Below are 12936 nucleotides of genomic sequence, written 5' to 3' on the forward strand. Positions count from 1 at the left end.
GGATTAAAATGTTGTATAATTGCTGGGAATGCTTCTGATATTCTCTTGCATTTACAAAGATATGGTTTCAAATTGGATGCAATGAATTATTCATGGTTTCTTGTTTTATTTCCAAAATATGGACTGATCATTTGTACACATAGCTTCTCCTGGCTTGTCCCTCAACTTTTATGGGTTAGTTGGGGAGTTCTGTGGGGGGGGGGGGGGGAGGACCTACATGTTTAGACATCTACAAACAATAAACATAATAATGTCACAGCCCATATAGATGACCAGACTGATTGTGGGATAGCTCACTCATCAGAGTTGTTGTTGTTGTTTAGTCGTTTAGTCATGTCCGACTCTTCGTGACCCCATGGACCAGAGCACGCCAGGCACTTCTGTCTTCCACTGCCTCCCGCAGGTTGGTCAAACTCATGCTGGTAGCTTCGAGAACACTATCTGACCATCTCATCCTCTGCCGCCCCCTTCTCCTTGTACCCTTCATCTTTCCCAACATCAGGGTTTTTTCCAGGGAGTCTTCTCTTCTCATGAGGTGGCCAAAGTATTGGAGCCTCAGCTTCACAATCTGTCCTTCCAGTGAGCACTCAGGGCTGATTTCCTTAAGAATGGATAGGTTTGATCTTCTAGCAGCCCATGGGACTCTCAAGAGTCTCCTCCAGCACCATAACTCAAAAGCATCGATTCTTTGGCGATCAGCCTTCTTTATGGTCCAGCTCTCACTTCCATACATCACTACTGAGAAAACCATAGCTTTTACTATATGGACCTTTGTTGGCGAGGTGATGTCTCTACTTTTTAAGATGCTGTCTAGACTCAACAGAGTATGAGACTCTTAATCTCAGGGTCCTGGGTTCAAGCTCTACATTGGGCAAAAGATTCTTGCATTGTAGGGGATGGGACTAGATGACCATCATGGTCCCTCTACAACTCTATGATTCTTTCTATGATTCTATGATCTTTGCAGGGAAGCAAATACTTTTCACTTTGAAGTGGAGAGATTTGGGGGATACATCACCCTTGCCCAGACATTTCTTGTCTTGCACAACTGATGGACTTCTTACTCTTATTACAGCGCTGGAACTTAATCTCATGTCACCACCACTTAAAGTAAAGAGGTGTAGAATGATATTTAAAAAGTCTGCTTTAGAAATCTAATTAAATGCTTGGAAATGAATGAGATCATTGTTGTGGCTAACTGGCTGTAATAAGGGTAAAATGCTGCCAGTAGTTCAAAGTATGACCAGTGGACAATTTCCAAAGGATTAAAATTAGAAAGCAGATGCTCTAGACCCTGGTGTGGGCGTTGCATTTTAAAAGGAATCCTGCAAATTGACATTTTACGGAATAGAAGCAGACTGACCCAGAATTTTTCTTGCTGTATTTGCAGTCACTGTGCAGCAGGCTCAACTGAAATATGGCAGCTTGTGATCCTTGTCTTGAATCATAACCCAAAGTATATTGCGAAGGCAGGCAGATCTACTATGCGAGCTTCCTGGCAGATAGGTCACTGTTGCTTGCTGGGAGAAGCAAGGTGGCAGGGTGTTTGACAGAGCAGCACCTCCTTCCCTACTACCTTTCACCTCTCCTTTTTTTCTCTGGTAAGCAATAGTGGCTCACTTTCCAAAGAGCTAGCACAGTGGCTCCATTTCATCCAGTGATCTGCTTCTGAATATGATGCTCCCTCTGAATTTGCTCCCCACTCAGATATAACTGGACCTGGAAATCTCAGCTCTTCCCTCCATCTTTGCTATCAACTACCTCCTTGTTTCCAAACTTTCAACTACTACTTGCTTCCAAACTTTCTTCCTTGCAGTTGCCCCTTCTTTCACTAATTTTACTTCTTCTTGTCTGGTGGAAGTGGGGGGACGCAGGGTGATCTGTGGCAGGAGCTCTGGGGAAAAAAAAAGCATATTCTAGTCTGTGCTGGATGAATCCCTAGCCGGAATTAAGATTGCTGGAAGAAATATCAACAACCTCAGATATGCTGATGACACAACCTTGATGGCAGAAAGTGAGGAGGAATTAAAGAACCTTTTATTGAGGGTGAAAGAGGAAAGCGCAAAATATGGTCTGAAGCCCAACATCAAAAAAACAAAGATCATGGCCACTGGTCTCATCACCTCCTGGCAAATAGAAGGGGAAGAAATGGAGGCAGTGAGAGATTTTACTTTCTTGGGCTCCATGATCACTGCAGATGGTGACAGCAGCCACAAAATTAAAAGACGCCTGCTTCTTGGGAGAAAAGCAATGACAAACCTAGACAGCATCTTAAAAAGTAGAGACATCACCTTGCCAACAAAGGTCCGTATAGTAAAAGCTATGGTTTTCCCAGTAGTGATGTATGGAAGTGAGAGCTGGACCATAAAGAAGGCTGATCGCCAAAGAATTGATGCTTTTGAATTATGGTGCTGGAGGAGACTCTTGAGAGTCCCATGGACTGCAAGAAGATCAAACCTATCCATTCTGAAGGAAATCAGCCCTGAGTGCTCACTGGAAGGACAGATTGTGAAGCTGAGGTTCCAATACTTTGGCCACCTCATGAGAAGAGAAGACTCCCTGGAAAAGACCCTGATGTTGGGAAAGATTGAGGGCACAAGGAGAAGGGGATGACAGAGGACGAGATGGTTGGATAGTGTTCTCGAAGCTACCAGCATGAGTTTGACCAAACTGCGGGAGGCAGTGGAAGACAGAAGTGCCTGGCGTGCTCTGGTCCATGGGGTCACGAAGAGTCGGACACGACTAAAAGACTAAACAACAACAACAACAACATCTTGTTAGAACATGCCTCACTGCTGCAACACCAGGTATGGGGGAGAAGGATGAAAGAGATCTCCTTCCTTCCCTCTCACTGCCCCAGTTGGATACAGCAAGCTGGTCAATTGTCATACATTGTTTAGGACCACAAGGCAGCCTACAAAAAAACAGAGATCAACACTTGAAAATGAAAATGAAACCTTAAGCAATGCTTAAACAATAATTTAACCAGCACCCTAATGCAGAAATATTTGGGCTTTTTCTGAAGCAACTTAAGGTATAATGGAGACAGAATGCCAACATCATTATTGCTGTACTGTAAAATCAAGTATCAAGTAAGACAGAATTTTGATGGATCATAGTTTTCTTTGAAAAGTGACTGTAGTTGAATTGCTTTGGGATAACGTGAATTCATACTATACATTGTAACCTTGTAGAAGAACCACAGCAGCTATCATTCTGAAAGCTGGCAGACCTCATCCCTGAGATGCAGTGATTCCACAGGATGTATCTGCCTACAATTTGACTGACTTAATCCACTCTGGAAGGGCTTCTATGACTGCAATTTTCATCGACTTCTGTCCAAAGGTGGAAAAGGGTTATAGGGAAATATAAGCAGTATATAAATTAATAAGCACCTAATAAATATAGGGAATGGGGAGGAGGATTAGAGCATCGTTTTAAACATATGTATTTCAGTACTGAATAATGAGCTCAATTGAAAAGCTATAGAGCAGGCAGATCCAACAGGTAGATTGGGAACAACTACCGATAGATCACTGGACGTCTGTGGTAGATCACTGGTAGATCACTGGCTCCCCCCAAAGAAGCTAAACAACTTCGGCTCCCTAAAATGGGCTTTCCTCCTCCCTATAAAAAGTTCGATAACTTTGACCTGAACCCCCCAAAAGGGGGTAGATCACTGCCAGTTTTTAACTCTGTGAGTAGATCGCAGTCTCTTGGGAGTTAGCAACCCCTGCTATAGAGTAGCTTCTGAACAGCTGAAGCTACTTCTCAAATCTACATATACAAATCAGATTTTGTGAGCAGAGTGCACTTTACATAAGCTGTTACTTAAGGAGTGATCTATTCAAAGTCCTTGAAGGCATTATTCAGTTGTTTAATTAAGTATCAAAACATTTTGTATCATTCCAAAAGCTCTTCAAAGTTTGCTTATTTGAAATGGTTCAGGAAACCTGGATATTGAAATAGGATTGGAGTCATTCATTGCAAATGCACTGCCACAAAATACTAAGTAGCTAATGTCTCATTTGTTTCATTTGCCATAAACCGCTATAAGGATGACTGATGCTACTGATCTCAAGATGTAATTTAAACAATGTCACTGTAGGGTAAATCTGGTTCTCTGCTTCAATTTAATTATTAACTTCACAGTATTTTAATTTTATATTGAATAGTCTCAGTGAATGAGTAGGAAAAATCCACATAACATACTCATTGAAGGGTGAATGGTATTTTTGTAGTTAATTTTTTGCAACCAAGCTTTTCCTTGTAACTCAAATGAAAAGTATTCAGTCTTGAGATTTTTCAGTATAATGCTGAATTGTCAGTAAAAAGACACAAAATCACAGGTTGCGTTCATGCTGTTCTGTAATGTACACATAAACATATTGTGATTACTTAAAGTTTGCCTTCCTTCACTGATTAGTCCATCATTGTTCCCCTTGTTTGTCTTCAGTGGATCCAGTTCACATAATATACAGTCCAACCTTTGTTGTTGAATGCCCTGGAACTCGGACGTTTTGGTTCCCAAACGCCGTAAACCCGGAAGTGATTGTTCCGGTTTGCAAATGTTCTTTTGGAACCTGAACATCTGACGGGGCTTCCACAGCTTCTGATTGGCTGCAGGAGCTTCCTGCAGTCATCAGAAGCCATGATTTAGATTTCAAATGTTTTGGAAGTTGAACAGACTTAGGGAACAGATTCCGTTCAACTTCCAAGGTACGACTGTATTCAGGTTTAACTTCTGAAGAAGAAATTCTCACCACTTCAAGAACATGGTTCAGGGAGAATGGGGATGAAACAATCTGCTGGCTCCAACCCTCCAACCTCCAGAAATACCCAAGGAAGAACCGGACCCTTAAAAGATAAGCATGCCTCATCCCAAATATCTAAAGAAATATCACCCAGAAGCTATTTTGGCTCCAAAAATAGCAGATGAAGATCAAGCAAGATCAACAACACCTCTAAAACCTCAGTGTCTCTCCAAAGAGGACTTCGAACCCTCCCAGGGCCTTATAAAACACTTTCAAAAGTTTTAGCAAAACAATGGAACCTAGCCTTCAAAGACTTTAGAGACAAAGATCAAAATGGAATTGAAAGATGTATCTACAAAATTTACTGAACTGTCTGCTTCAACTAGCAAAGCTCTGGAATTAGGAATATGCCATAAATCCGCCATTAAAAGGACTCACCCACTAAAAGAACATCAGATTTACAACTCCCTATGGAGTGTTGGGAGGATGAGAGTAGATGAAATAATTAATGGCAGAAAGGAGCTCCAGAAGGCATTGAGAAAACAGATATGAAAGCCTTTTTTAAAAAACTGGCTAAATCAGCAATTTCCAACTTTGAATGTGAAAGCGGCACGAGAATCAACAGAATTTAAAATAGAAGGGAAGAAAGTCCAAATTTATAATTATTTATGTGCAAAAACACTAAAAAAAGAAAGAAACCTTAAAAATAAACCTACTCCGCTATGTGTTGCTGGAGTGATTAATTAAACTTATTATATTTTCAGATAATAACATCCTGATTGTCCCCACTCCAAGACACAGAACATGAAGGAGGCAGTCAGGAAAAGAACCAGGATGTACAATGTAATCCATGCCTAGGTTTCTTAACAATCTTTAGAGATACTGAACTTAATAATAATAATAATAATAATAATAATAATAATAATAATAATAATAATTTATTTGTACCTCGCCCTCCCCGGCCAGAGCCAGGCTCAGAGCAGCCAACATCATATAAATAATACAATATGCATAAAAACAAGCAATCTATCGATTAAAATGCATCCGAAAATTAATTGGAATAAATTTAAATTTAAAGTTAAAACTGGACAAATGACAATCCTCAGGTTAAAACTGAAAGCGGTTAATACTCGCCAGGACCAGCTGTTTCCACTGATATTATAAGGACCTTTGAGCAGGCTGGGAAACCTCCTTTGTGCTTTTTCTTATACAAGGAGAAAATGAGTCAGGCTGGACCCCGACCAAAGGCCTGGCGGAACAGCTTCATCTTGCAGGCCCTGCAGAAGGATGTCAAATCTCTCAGGGCCCTGGTCTCTTGTGAGAGAGAGTTCCACCAGGCCGGGGCCACGACCGAAAAGGCCCTGGCTCTGGTTGAGGCCAGTCTAATCTCCCTGGGGCCCGGAATCTTCAAGGTGTTGTTATTTGCAGACCGTAAGGTCCTCAGTGGGACATACTAGGAGAGGCAGTCCCATAGGTATGAGGGTCCTAGGCCGTATAAGGCTTTAAAGGTTCAAACCAGCACCTTAAACCTGATCCTGTACTCCACCGGGAGCCAGTGCAGCCAGTATAGCACGGGTGAATGTGATCCCGCGGCAAAGACCCCGTAAGGAGTCTTGCCGCAGCATTCTGCACCCGCTGGAGTTTCTGGGTCAGTTTCAAAGGCAGCCCTGCATAGAGTGAGTTACAATAATCAAGCCTTGTTACACAAGGAACAATTTTGTTGAAATTTGGCACTTGTTTATCAAATATTCAAATGGACATCCCAATGATTAGCACCCACAAACCATGCATGTAGATTTATGGGAAATTTTGACGCAATACTATTCTGTTTTAGGGGTGGAGTGGGAAGATATAAAACCAGTTGCATTGATAAGGTTTCTGTTCATGTTTATATTTCTACTGAAAAATTAATTTTAAAATTATTTTTAAAAGAACATGATCCAGGCTCCCTGGTAATCTGTGGAAGGTGATGGGGATGCAATGGGAGAAAATAGGACTAGCATGCTTGCATCATCCTCCGCTTATCGTTTGAGGGGTTTAGAATACCTGACTAACACAGAATACACATTGACCTTCCAATAGTTTAGGATGATGTCAAAAGCATCATGACTTAAGCACCTTTTAACATTTATATTCAGATCAGTATGGTTTTTACAACTGCTATCAAGTCACACACAAAAAGTAGAGATTTGGTGTTATAATAATCAACACTTCAAACAGCTAAAGACATTTCATTATACTTTGGGTGCCTCTAATATGAAAGGTAGCTTCTTGACTCTTTTACAATGGTATGTCAAACTAAAATGATGAAGTATAATTTAAAATTTGATAATCAGATGTTGGAAATACGGAAACTTTAATGTGGGTTCTTTAAAAAATAGACTAGAATGCGACATAATCTGGCTGCCAGACTGGTGACTGGGAGCGGCTTCCAGGACCATATGACACTGGTCCTGAAAGACCTACACTGGCTCCCAGGATGTTTCTGAGCACAATTCAAAGTGCTGGTGTTGTCCTTTAAAGCCGTAAACAACCTCTGCCCTGTATACCTGAAGGAGTGCTTCATCCCTGTCATTCAGCCCAGACACTGAGGTCCAGCTCCGAGGGCCTTCTGGTGGTTCCCTCACTGCAAGACGTGAAGCAATGGGGAACCAGGAAGCGCCCCCCCCCCCCCCGTGGAACACCCTCTCATCAGATATCAAGGAGATGAGGAACTATATAACCCTTAGAAGACATCTGAAAGCAGCCCTGTATAGGGAAGCCTTTTAACGTGTAATGTTTTATTATGTTTTTATATATGTTGGAAGCTGCCCAGAGTGGCTGGGGCAACCCAGTCAGATGAGTGGAACAACAACAACAACAACTGTTTAGGTAAATGTGATTGATTTAATAGGATTATAAATTATGTTTTGATAACAGGAACACACACATTTCAGAATTGGAACCCAGATGCAGTATGAGACATTAAAATCATGTGCACTGCATAAAGTCATAAATCACATTTACATTTAAGGATAGGATACATATTCATTCAGTGTATTTGCATTTTTGGTTTAGTAACAATGGCTACGCAAAGCACGTCTGCATGTTACTGTTCTGAATTCATGTTGAATTATTTTCTGAAGCGTTAGGTTTAACTACAATATTTAAGAGTTCTTCAGACTTCCATGTGTCAAATGCACTTAAGAGAAAGAGTTAATTAAAAAGAATGGTATTGTGAAAATATATATATATATATATATATATATATATATATATATATATATATTCATTCAAAGGGAGACATATTTAATCTTACTGGGCAGCACTATTATGAAGCGTTGGTAAAGCAGTTTCAGATTCATTTCATGGCTTTGCATTTCAACCTTCTCTCTCTGAAGTGTGATCATTGGTTTCTTGGGCTGTATGTAGAAGTTCTAATCATCTTATTGTTTGTCAGTCACATAGAACAAAGAAGCAAAGAGCAATTCAGACAAATGGCACAAATGGATCACACAGCATTCTTCCTCAGGCTCCCAGGGGTTGTGACACCTTAAAAGCAGGTACCATACCTTAGTGCAGGGTTTCCAAACTTGGGTCTCCAGCTGTTTTTGGATTACAGTTCCCATGATTCCTGAGCACTGGTCCTGCTAGCTAAGGAGGATGGGAGTTGCAGTCCAAAAACAGCTGGAGACCCAAGTTTGGGGAACCCTGCCTTAGTTGTTCTATGCAGGCTTATACAATCCCAAATTCAGTCCCTGAAAATTCTGTTAAAGACTAGGGATGAACACCTTTCCATGTGTTCGTTCAAGATCTGCTGGAATGAGTTTGAATTAGACCAGTCCGAGTTACACTGGCTTCCTGTAGCTCTGTCAGTTGTGAGCTGCATACTAGTCCAGGAGATATGGACCATGTCAGTTTCTATTGGAATTCACAAAGATCAAATCCCTCAAGCATTCCTAGGAAAGATCTCTGTGAAAGAATCTGTATAAGGCAGTTTTAAATGATTGAGAGGGGATCTGAGTGTTGGGCTTGGACCACGAAAGCCTGGATTTAATTTATGCAAGCTCCGATATGCACAGTAGCTCGCAGCGTTCTTATGAACACCAAAAGTGATAATCTCTGAAATTCCAGCTTGATCTCTTTGTCTTATGTTTAGTATATTTCATCCCAGTACCAAAGAGAGGCAACCTCCAAATAAATAAACAAAGTTAAATCTGAAGACAAGGTTTGGCAGCTTCTTGTAGCCAAGAATTTCACCCCAAGCTATCTCCCCAACCAACCAAAACATGAATGCCTGTGTGGAAACCAAAATAAGGAAGATCGAATGTAAATGCTGGTTCATTTAATTATGATGGTATCTACCAGCTACTTCAAAGCATCCATCACTATGGCAACGAGGCAGTAACCATAATACCGTATGTGTAGAAGCTTTAATTTGAATCAATAAGGAATGGCGAGATGAGCATTTACTCTCTGTACATGACTTTGCGAGCAGTGCATTTTTTGTTAATACACTTGGCTTTGGTCCTTTGGAATGCATAAGTACATTAAATGTATTTCAAACAGGTATTGATTTATTTATTTCCCCTTCTAGTTTCCCCTTTCATCTTCTTTTTCTTCTTCCACCTGCAATTCATCCTTTTACTTTTCATAGCAGCTAGAAAAGAAATGGAATGAGTTATAGATAACAATGCAAAACTGTTTCAACTTTGCTCACCTCTTCGAGAGAAGCATAAATTAGGGACACTAGCAAATATTGGTGCTTGTTTGTTGGCTGGTTTATCATTAAAACCCACTTTTACTCCAAGGAGTTCAAGGTGCCATACATAAGTCTTCCCATCTCTATATTATCCTCCACAATAATCCTGTCAGGTAGGTTAGGCTGAGAGATGGTGTTGGGCCCAAGGTCACTCAGTGAGCTTCATGTTTGAGTGGTGATTTGAACCCAGGTCTTCAATGCCCTAGTACAGCACTCTAACCACTACACCAATACACCATGTGTATTCAATTACATTTCTAGGTTTTAGGGGTCATTGGGCATTTTGGGCATTTTGCAACCAATGCACTTCCCTTTTCTCCGACACTAGCTGGATCTACACTGATCTGTAAAACACTATTCAAAAAAACTGTATAAAAATAGCTCCCGATGCAATTTCTCATTGACAACAGCACCCTCTGGTGTCACATTTTTATAATGCTTTTTTAACGTTCTAACTCACCAATGTAGATTAGTCCTCTGTCACCACTTGTCCTCTTTCTCTGAGCCTAATACACAAGGCTGTTGAAAGTGAGGCCAACTGCTTTTACTTCTCCTTATTCCTACAACCATCAATTCACTTACAGATGAAGTGGTGCAGGCAGCAACAGCAAGGAGGAGCCCAATGATACTGACTTCCAATAGTGACCTTGCATGCATCTTAATTGGTTGATGACTGAACATTGGAGCATGAGCTATGTGGGTCCAGGGGAATACAGGATGAGCTTTTATCTGCCCTAAGAGCCAGGTGGAACTGTGCTCCACAAAGCTGGTAATAGAGTTCAGATCAGGAAATGGAATCAGTAGGGGTGGGCATTGTCAATGAACAGTCAACATGTGGTCAGTGAATTAGGGGGACAAGGCTAGTCCCCTAAATTGTCCCCTGGTGCCTCTTCCCCAAACACCTAGGAAGCTTCCTCCCAGCTCAGGGAGGTAGGCACAATGCTCATGCACACAACATCAGGACATCAAGCCGGCACCTCTGGCCCTAATAGTTCCCCTGTGAATAACTTCATCACAAGCCACTGATGTATACTCCAGATAATGAGGTGAACAGGGAAGGTTGAGGGTAGTCTTTTACATTACTAAGTTGCACCATGTCATTAACAAGATTAAGTCTGACTACCATTTCATTAGTGGGACGCGGGTGGCACTGTGGGTAAAACCTCAGCGCCTAGGACTTGCCGATCACATGGTCGGCGGTTTGAATCCCCGCGGCAGGGTGCGCTCCCATCATTCGGTCCCAGCGCCTGCCAACCTAGCAGTTCGAAAGCACCCCCGGGTGCAAGTAGATAAATAGGGACCGCTTACCAGCGGGAAGGTAAACGGCGTTCCGTGTGCTGTGCTGGCTCTCCAGATGCAGCTTGTCATGCTGGCCACGTGACCCGGAAGTGTCTGCAGACAGCGCTGGCTCCCGGCCTTTAGAGTGAGATGAGCGCACAACCCTAGAGTCTGGCAAGACTGGCCCGTACGGGCAGGGGTACCTTTACCTTTACCTTACCATTTCATTGGCTGAATGAATGCTGCGTCCAGGGAATTATTGATTCTCATAATACTGAATCCATCATTGCTACACCTTATTGAAGTACAGTGGTACCTTGGTTCTTGAACAGCCTAGTTCAAGAACAACTTAGAACCTGAATGTCACAAACCTGGAAGTAAGTGTTGCGGTTCTCAAATTTTTTTTTTGAAGATGAACATGTTCTGAGTCCTGAGCTTCTGTTTTTAGTGTTGTGCTTCCATTTTCAGAGAGATTGTGCTGATTGGGGAAGTGGGGAGAAGCGTTTTAGGGGTAGTTTTTCAACAGCCTGGAATGAATTAAATCGTTTTGCATTACTTTCTATGGGAAAGCGCGCCTTGGTTTGGGAATGTTTTGGTTTTGGAACGGATTCCAGAACAGATTAAGTTCGAGAACCAAGGTACCACTATATATAAAGAGGGGTGGGGCAGGGAATTACTTTTTAAAGGTACCTCAAGGAGGCAAATTTCTCTTTTGAAGTGAGAAGGCAGCCCTTTTCTTGGAAGAATTGTCTGAAAAACACAGCAGTAACTTCAGTATGTTACAAACAGCGACTGAGCACCTTGCCATTTGAGAAGCCATAGCTGCTGCCATATGCATGCCAGAATAAAACACCACTGACACTGATAAGAACAGAGTCTAGTAAGTATCCTGATAGCAATAGCTAAGGGTACCACCTATGTCATGATTTTAAAAAGGTAAAGGGACCCCTGACCATTAGGTCCAGTCATGGATAAATCTGGGGTTGCGGCGCTCATCTCACTTTATTGGCCGAGGGAACCAGTGTACAGCTTCCGGGTCATGTGGCCAGCATGATTAAGCTGATTCTGGTGAATCAGAGCAGCGCACAGAAACACCGTTTGTCTTCCCGCCAGAGTGGTACCTATTTATGTAGTAGCTTAATGGTGTGAGTTGTTGTGTATGCGATGAACAAGAATTATAGCTGTCTGATTTGAGCTATACTTGCTGCTCCTAATCCAATGGGAGGGACAATGGCTACATACCCACATTTCTGGAGACTCTTTGAAGCCATGGCTTCACAGTCTGCAGGGAACCTCTTGTTTCTGAGGCTGTGTGTCAGGAGCTACTGGAAATTGAAATAGGAATCTTTGGGTTTATGCACAGCAACCCAGTGTGGTGACTCACTCAAAGTGGCTGTTGGGATAGGAAGGACTATAGGAAAGCTTCTCGTTCTAGTCACACTTTCCTTAAGATGGTGCATTCCTGGAGCCTTTGATTGCTGTGCAGTCTAACTTTTGGGATGTCTTTTGGTCCTAATTCAACCCTAAGAGTGTGCATATACATCTAGCTCCAAATATTTGATTGGCCATTTGAAAAATGAAAACATTGTTTTTCTTTTGCATTATACCAAAAACAATAGTTTGAGAGCTTCCCAGTTCTTCTTCTCTTCTGGTAAAGCTCTATCAAATAACCAGAGGAATGTATATATTTTAACCAAAATCACAGCCAGAGGCAGATGCGTGACAAATTTTGAGGCAAAGGTTGTGCACAGAACATACCATTAAAGCACATTCAACCCAAATTTCCCCGCTCAAAGAATTCTGGGCACTGTAGTTTGTAAAAGATTGCTGAGAGTTGTAATTCTGTGATGGGTAAACTACAGTACCCAGAATCCTTTGGGGGAAGAAATATGATTTTAGTGTGCTTTAAAGGCATAGTGTGTATGCAACCATAATAGTTGATTTATGTAGCAAAAGTAATTTCTTTTTGGGTGAAGGAAAAAGGCAAAAAAGGAAATAAAAATCATTTTCTTGCAGGATTAACAACCTCTTAAATAAGAATAGTTTTGAATGTGGTATTGACTTATTTGGGATTAGGATTAGCTCATACAGTTAATTTATATAAACCTTGAATGATAAATAATAATTCTTATCTCGGGAGTTTGGGGGATTTTCTTATCACTG

Source organism: Podarcis tiliguerta, assembly GCF_965153285.1.
Source record: "Podarcis tiliguerta genome assembly, chromosome: 4".
Taxonomy (NCBI): Eukaryota; Metazoa; Chordata; class Lepidosauria; order Squamata; family Lacertidae; genus Podarcis; species Podarcis tiliguerta.